Below are 8,884 nucleotides of genomic sequence, written 5' to 3' on the forward strand. Positions count from 1 at the left end.
TCGAATCGTCAAGCAAAGGATAAGCTTCAGTGGATCGCAGTATGGCAGCTGCTCAACCACTTACAACACCTTGCCTGTTATAAAAGTCGTTTACAATTGATTCAAGGCTTTGTCATTGTATTAAATAAATGTTTTAATATATAACTAGCGCGGCACCAGGTGATCGAAGATCCTCCCAATTTACTATGTTATATGTAACATTGGCATCACATCCATCGTCGTCTATTAAATGAATAATAAACTTTTAATGGTTTAGAAGCCATACAATGCAAATTGCCCCTTATTTATCATTGCAGTCCAGCACGGATACGACCTTAGAGGCGTTCAGGCATAATCCAACGGACGTAGCGTCATACCACTGTTCGCTCGAACAAGTATTGTGCCATTGGTCCGTACCTGCGGTTCCTCTCGTACTACGCAGGAATGCTGTCGCAACAACGTTTTGTCATTAGTAGGGTAAAACTAACCTGTCTCACGACGGTCTAAACCCAGCTCACGTTCCCTTGCATGGGTGAACAATCCAACGCTTGGTGAATTTTGCTTCACAATGATAGGAAGAGCCGACATCGAAGGATCAAAAAGCGACGTCGCTATGAACGCTTGGCCGCCACAAGCCAGTTATCCCTATGGTAACTTTTCTGACACCTCTTGTTAAAAACTCTTTAAACCAAAAGGATCGATAGGCCGAGCTTTTGCTGTCCCTGTGTGTACTGAACACCGAGATCAAGTCAGCATTTGCCCTTTTGCTCTATGTGTGGTTTCTGTCCGCACTGAGCTGGCCTTGGACACCTCCGTTATTATTTGAGAGATGTACCGCCCCAGTCAAACTCCCTACCTGGCAATGTCCTTGAATTGGATCATACCTGAGTAATTGGAGTTATACCAAATTTTTAATTTAAGAACACATAAATGCACTCTCTCATTAATGAATTTGTTTGCGATTATATAACAAACTCGTGATACTTTGATCAAGAAGCTTGCATCAAAACCCAATACCATAAGATATAATAAATATATCCGTATAATGGCTAGGAAATGATACACGTTCCATTTAATCAAGTAAGTAAGGAAACAATAAGAGTAGTGGTATTTCATTGTCGATACTAAACCGAAATTTAATATCTCCCACTTATTCTACACCTCTTATGTCTCCTTACACTGCCAGATTAGAGTCAAGCTCAAAAGGGTCTTCTTTCCCCGCTAATTATTCCAAGCCCGTTCCCTTGGCTGTGGTTTCGCTAGATAGTAGATAGGGACATGGAATTTGGTAGATTAACGTGAGCACCTGCCATGTTGGCTCTATCTCACGGTGCGCAGCACAGACAATTCAATTTAAGCGTCGAATCAGCGCCCCCATGGAGCAATTCACGGGTACACATTGAAGAGCCAACTGTTTGGGTTGGCTCAACCTCCTGTGTGAGGAGCGAGGCCCATCTAAAACCTCTTCCGATCTATGGTATCACGGCAACCGGTTGTATTACGCAACTCCACGTCGAGCACTCCACTCTATCCGCATTTGGATGGTAAACCACAGCCACCACGATACTCCCGAAAGGGCCGCAACCAAATACCAGGACGGACATATGTCCGCGGGCACCTGGTTCCCGTGGTACCAGAAAAACCTCCGGTCAGGTTTCGTACCACAAAGGTACTACCAATTTTAACTCCAAACAGTTACGGGTTGGTGGCCCAGGTGGAAACATAAACATACAACATACATACGCTCCGATTCATTGCAACCCCACATTCATACATCCCGATTCACGCCTGCCTACCTAGCATTCCCATTCCCCTCATGCATACATTATTCACACAATCATTCATTCCTGCCTCCAGGAACGCTCATCCGCCGTCTCGCAAATACAATGCGGGCAAACTCATTCAAATTACCTACACAAGTACTAGTGGAGAGTGATTGACTTACGTCAAACCCACCACCAGTCTGCCTAATCCCTAGCTCATCCATCACACGTATATCGCTATACAGTGGGCATTCACACAACACATGCATGGCAGTCTCCGCTGCCAAACCGCAGCGGCATTCCGGACTATCGCACAGGCTTCTCGGATGCAAAAATGCATTGAGAGAACCATGGCCAGTCAACAAGAATCCGAGACTCAGATTAAATCTGAAGTCTGGACGGTCTGCAGTGAATTTGACATCACGAATAAATTCGCGAGTCACCCGCCCATTCACACTTGCATCCCATCTGACCTGCCAGTCAGACAGAACACACTCTTTCAATAACTTCTTACAGCTATCCACTGCTAAGCTATTTACGTCCCTATCAAATAACCACTCATCCCGCAGCAATGGCAGCCGCCTCTTAATCTTGAACATCAAGGCTCTACGCCTGACTTCCAAGTCAAGAGGGGCTGCACCAAGCAATACCTGCAAAGCTTCCGTAGAAACAGTGCGGCACACAGGCAGACAACCTAAAAGAATCACACGCTGGCAAGCCAGCACTTTCTTTCTGCCCACAACAGTCTTTGCTGCCTCATACCACACAGACGACCCATATGCTGCACATGCAACAAATAGGCCGCTGTATATGGTACGCACAGCTCGTCTGCTAAGGCCCCAATCACTCCGCGCAAAATGCGACGCACCTGTCCAACCACACTAAACAACCGCGCCCTGAGACCGGTGAGATGCGGCATAAAGCACATCCCCTCACCGAAAGTAATGCCAAGGTATCGAACCTCAGTCACATACTTTAAGCTAACGTCGTTTAGTCTGACAACTGGAGGCCGACTGGCAGACAATTTACCCTTGAGTAACATTGCCACCGTCTTATCCGCTGCCAAACCGACGCCGACACTGTCGCCCCAATCGCAAACAATGCGCAAGCACTCCCTAGCACCTGCCTCAATCTCGGAGCGCGATTGCCCCTCAATCAAAATGAGCAGATCATCCGCATACGCACAACACTTGCAGCGCAATTCGAGTTGCCGCAATAGGGAGTCCATCATTAGGTTCCATATAAATGGACCACAGATGGATCCTTGCGGACAACCACGAACCACATCCACAGTGACACTCTCACATTTTCCTATTGCTGTCGCACGCCTGCCAGAAAAGTAGCTCTTCCATAGAGCCATCTCTCGGCAGCCACAGTCGCTCAATTTTCTTAACACACTTGCCCAGCTAAGGTGGTCAAACGCACCCCTAAAATCTACAAAAATGCCTAAGACGTACCTGGAGTTGCTGGACCCCACCGAGTCCTTGACATAATGCCATGCATCCTCCGTACATCTACCTCTAGTGAAGCCATATTGTCTATCAGACATCTGGTCTTCAACTAACTCAAGCAGCCTTTCTATCATGACTCTTTCTAGCACTTTTCCAAGCACAGGAAGGAGACTGATGCCCCGATAAGATCGAGGATTACTCCTGATCTTATCGGGCGACTTCAAGAGCACTACCATCTTTGCACATTTCCATTCACTGGGAAAGTATCCCTCATTCACACACCTTTCATACAATGCATACATATACTCTGGAATCGAATTCCAAACACATTTACACATTTCCCCAGTGAAACCATCCATGCCGGGCGACTTTCTCGACTTTAACCTCTTAAAAGCCGCCCCCAATTCAGCTTCTCGGAGCGGTTCAACAGGTTGCTCCACATGTAGTGGAGCCTCCTGTCTCTCCTCTCGCGGGAAGAACACATTCAGCAAAGCATTCATACAATCCTTCCATGCCGTTAGCTGAAGGCCTCCGACATGTAAGTTGCCTAAACTAAGCTCCCTGCCTTTCCCTCTCGCTATTTGATAAACACGACCCCAGGGATCATGCTTATTGCGATCTACAAAATCACGCCATTCCGCTTCTTTCACACGTACAAGCATTTCCTTGTACTCATTCATACACCTACTATACTCTCGCCTTAGCTGAGCAGCGCTATCGGCATTGGATATTCTCGCTCTTTGGAAACGTTTCCGCAGAGTTCGAAGTATCCTACGCTTAGCACTCAACTCACTCGTCCACCACTTAACACGCTTAAGATTCACCTTGCGGTGTCTCCGAAGCATGCTATCATTCACACCCGTCATCCACCTATTCACACACATGACCTGCTCGTCAACACTCCATTGCACTGAAGGTGCTAAGCGGAACTTGCGTTGCCGCCTCACATATAAACAGCCCATATTGGGCCCAATTCACACCACAAGTGCTCCACGAATTACCCCCAACACTTTCATTCGTTGTGGGAGTATATGCAAACACAATCTCAATTGGATTGTGATCACTTATACCTACCCCACCTAAAACACTCCACTCAAAATGAAACACACGCATTGCTGCTTCATTCACAAGGGTGACGTCAATGTCACTTTTCCCGTTCGGACCATCAAAGGTATACCACACGCTGGGTTGATTAACGACCCGAACATCTTGGGACACGGCCCACTCGGCTAGCGTTTCACCCCGCCTGTGGTTCTGATACCCAGACGAGTGTCTGGGCATCTTACTGAACCACACGGGGGACGACGCATTCGCATCAATACCAAGGATGATCGGATCGCTACTCGCCAGTAGTAGCACCTCATCCATGTACGCTATATACGGCTCGAGGGGTTCCCCGAACGCGCAATACACACTCACAACTAACACCCTGCCAAAATTGCCATTAAGGCACACACACACCCCCCAGTCGGTAGAACACATCAGAGTGCATTCAATACCAACATCATTCACCACCACCGCAGCCTTGGCCCTGCTGTCAGTGAACACGCGCATGTGCGCGGGTAAGCCACGTACGCAACCATCGGTTGCATACGGCTCCTGCAGCAGGGCCACTACACTGCCTCTCTCACACATCATTTCGCCCACATCGCACATAACTGCATATGACCGCTGGCAGTTCAACTGAAGGACTTTGCTAGCCATATTAATGTCTAGCGTTGGCCCTCGCGACAATCGCACTATATATCGGGCAAGCCAGAGACATCATAAGATGCTCCGAAGGCTGCCCTTTAAAAGCACAATTCCGGCAACTAAGTGCATTGGTACACTTAGCTACCCGATGGCCCACTTGACCACAGCGCCGACAGACATCGTGCTTGGCCCTGCAGTCCGCTACCTTGTGGTCGAAGCCCAGGCAACGGAAGCAGCTCAGAACCGGGTCAAAGTTCCTCAAGCGGAATGAAAACCACTTGATGTAGCAGCGGCCAACATCGAGCAGAGTTTGCATGGCCATGCCATCGCCCTCCAACACAACATTGACCGACGCTGACCCACCAGTCACAGGCCATGGCTTGCTCACCATACGGACGCCTTTCTTGAAGGCCTCAAGAGACATGCTGTCCTTGAGGTTCATCTCGAAAAGATCACTCATGAATTCGTCAGGAGTAATCTGCGAGTGAACGCCCGTCACCACAATTTTAGGCCCCAGTTTGACATTCACACTCACTTCCAGCCCCACCTCTTTAAATTTCGCGTTTCCTGCGATCACTCTCGCTCTGCAACGGATGGAGTGCGAATAATCGCACCACCATCCCGAAGAGGACGAACCTCGTGCACCCGTACACCCAGGGTTGGACCTACCTCCTTCACCACCTGATCAACCACTTCCTTTGAGGTCTTCGCAGTCTTGCTGCGGACCACGAGGGACCATGTCTCAACTGGCTTAGGTCTCGGCGTCTCCGGGGTAGACGGCGCTGCCGACTTGGAACCGCCTTTGGCAACCGGTGCACGCAGCGGAGCACCCCCGCTAACCGGCGCTGGCACTCGGAAAGGCCCATTGGAGGGGCCGCTACTCGCATGAGCGCGAGCCTCCTCCAACCGTCCTCGGAGACGCTCATTTTCCGCCATCTGCGAAAACAGCAGCGTCTCCATTTCCGCTAGGTAGTCAACTACACTAACCAGCGCCTTGCCTTGCATTCCACAATCAGCAACAACGAGCGTGAGCACGTCCTTACTGATCGCCTTCATTTTCTCTACTGGGCTTCCCTTGCGCATCATTGACCCTGGCTTGCTCAATGGAGCAACCAACGCCTCTGCTGCCTTTTCAGCCGCCCTAAACTCCTCTAGCATACTCCCCAATGAGCACATCGGGGTCGAATCTGCCGAAACCAGATTCTCCTCAGCCACGCTAAACACGCTAGTAGCAGCGCTGACACCACCACTAGCGGCTCCCATACACTCAGCACCTAACCCAGCATCAGCAAAAGAAGCTAAAGAAGCTGCCTTCTTCAGCTTCCTTGCTGACGCCGAACCCGCCTTCCGCTTAACCTTCCCGTCAGCCACCGAAGGGAGGTCGTCCGTCGACGCACCACTCCCCCCAGCACCAACGGCCGGCTTGCACGCTGGCATCTAAAACTTTTTTGCAAGTCTTAAAAATACTCAACTGTACTCACCAGAAAGTAGGTCACTCGAAACTAAGCTACTTTAATAGCGCTTAAAATAAGCACACGCACGCACACACTCTCAACGACGCGCGACGATTTTCCCACGCTGCTCACACGCACACAGCGAATGAGGAGCACAAAGCGCACACGCGAAACTTTTACCGCTAACTAAGAGATAACAAATAACTGTTATCGCAAAAACACTACGAAATGCAGGCACCCGCTAACACGTCTCAGCTCGACAGGTTGAAAACCACTAGAATCTCGTCGGATGACGATTTGGCTACTTAAGAGAAGTCCGCCGTGCCGCCGCGCTTAGAATTTCTTCACTTTGACATTCAGAGCTGGGCAGAAATCACATTGTGTCAACACCCCCGCTAGATCACAATGCTTTGTTTTAATTAGACAGTCGGATTCCCCAAGTCCGCTCTGACAGTATGCAAGAAAGTTCCACAATTGGCTACGTAACTAAACTATCCGGGGAACAAGAAACTACCATAAATGATAGAAACTCTATTTACCAGATACGAATTGGAACCGTATTCCCTTTCGTTCAAAATTATTCAAGTTTTTTAATTATGACAAAATATAAATTTTAGTTACTTTTTTTTACTTGAAAATTTTCGGCTTTCGCCTTGAACTTAGGACCGACTAACTCGTGATCAACCACTGTTCACACGAAACCCTTCTCCACTTCAGTCCTCCAAGGTCTCATTCGATTATTTGCTACTACCACCAAGATCTGTACCAATGACGGCTCCATGCAGGCTTACGCCAAACACTTCTAAGCACACCATTGTACCTTCCTACTCACTAAAGTTTCAAAATTTATATTACAAGTAATATAAATCATCTACTTTAGCGGTAATGTATAGGTATACAACTTAAGCGCCATCCATTTTAAGGGCTAGTTGCTTCGGCAGGTGAGTTGTTACACACTCCTTAGCGGATTTCGACTTCCATGATCACCGTCCTGCTGTTTTAAGCAACCAACGCCTTTTCATGGTTTCTGAATGAGTTGTTAATTTGGGCACCGTAACATTACGTTTGGTTCATCCCACAGCGCCAGTTCTGCTTACCAAAAGTGGCCCACTGGGCACATTATATCATAACCTTAAACTTCATATCAAGAAAGTTAAGGTTCTTACCCATTTAAAGTTTGAGAATAGGTTAAGATCGTTTCGACCCTAAGGCCTCTAATCATTCGCTTTACCAGATAAGATTATTTTATACAACAGTTAAATGCACCAGCTATCCTGAGGGAACTTCGGAAGGAACCAGCTACTAGATGGTTCGATTGGTCTTTCGCCCCTATACTCAATTCTGACAATCGATTTGCACGTCAGAACTGTTTCGGTCTTCCATCAGGGTTTCCCCTGACTTCAACCTGATCAAGTATAGTTCACCATCTTTCGGGTCACAGCATATATGCTCAAGGTACGTTCCAGTTAGAGGCATAAATAATATAAATATTATTATACATAACTATATAGAACGCCCCGGGATTGCGTTAATCAACTATAAATAGTTAAAAAACTAATCCCAATAATAGTCAAGTTAATTACGCTATTAGGTTTATATCCCAATAACTTGCACATATGTTAGACTCCTTGGTCCGTGTTTCAAGACGGGTCCCGAAGGTATCCTGAATCTTTCGCATTGTTAATCATACAAGTGCTTATAATAAACATAAAAATCAATGATAATCATGCCATTATATAATTCCGAAAAATTAACGCACTGTACTCATATAATCTATCAGCACTTTATCAAATTTTTGAAAATTTATTTTATGTTAAAATGCAAGCACTCTAATTTAAATAAACTCTTATCAAAATTGTTTTTGATAAATTCCATACATGCTAATAGATTACAATGTCCTTATATGGAAAAAATGCACACTATCGTTATAATATTGATTAAATATTACAATTCTAATGATGAATTTTCCATAACGGATATTCAGGTTCATCGGGCTTAACCTCTAAGCAGTTTCACGTACTATTTAACTCTCTATTCAGAGTTCTTTTCAACTTTCCCTCACGGTACTTGTTTACTATCGGTCTCATGGTTATATTTAGTTTTAGATGGAGTTTACCACCCACTTAGTGCTGCACTATCAAGCAACACGACTCTTTGGAAACATCATCTAATAATCATTAACGTTATACGGGCCTGGCACCCTCTATGGGTAAATGGCCTCATTTAAGAAGGACTTAAATCGTTAATTTCTCATACTAGAATATTGACGTTCCATACACTGCATCTCACATTTGCCATATAGACAAGTGACTTAGTGCCTGAACTGATTTCTTTTCGCTCGCCGCTACTAAGAAAATCCTTGTTAGTTTCTTTTCCTCCCCTAATTAATATGCTTAAATTCAGGGGGTAGTCCCATATGAGTTGAGGTTGTTTAATTACACTTTATAGACAATTCTCTGCCTATTTTGAAATATACTATTTTTTTCTTTGAAGGTCCATAATATTCACAAAATTATTCTTTATACCATATTCGTTAATAAGAGCA

At 46.2% G+C, this 8,884-nt stretch overlaps 1 pseudogene; it reads right to left on the reverse strand.

Moving 5' to 3' along the window:
- On the reverse strand, positions 1-8,769 carry LOC117577494 (large subunit ribosomal RNA; annotated as a pseudogene).
- Positions 8,770-8,884: the final 115 nt, after the last annotated feature.

This window comes from Drosophila albomicans, unplaced genomic scaffold, assembly GCF_009650485.2.
Source record: "Drosophila albomicans strain 15112-1751.03 unplaced genomic scaffold, ASM965048v2 utg000344l_pilon, whole genome shotgun sequence".
In the NCBI taxonomy this organism is placed as follows: Eukaryota; Metazoa; Arthropoda; class Insecta; order Diptera; family Drosophilidae; genus Drosophila; species Drosophila albomicans.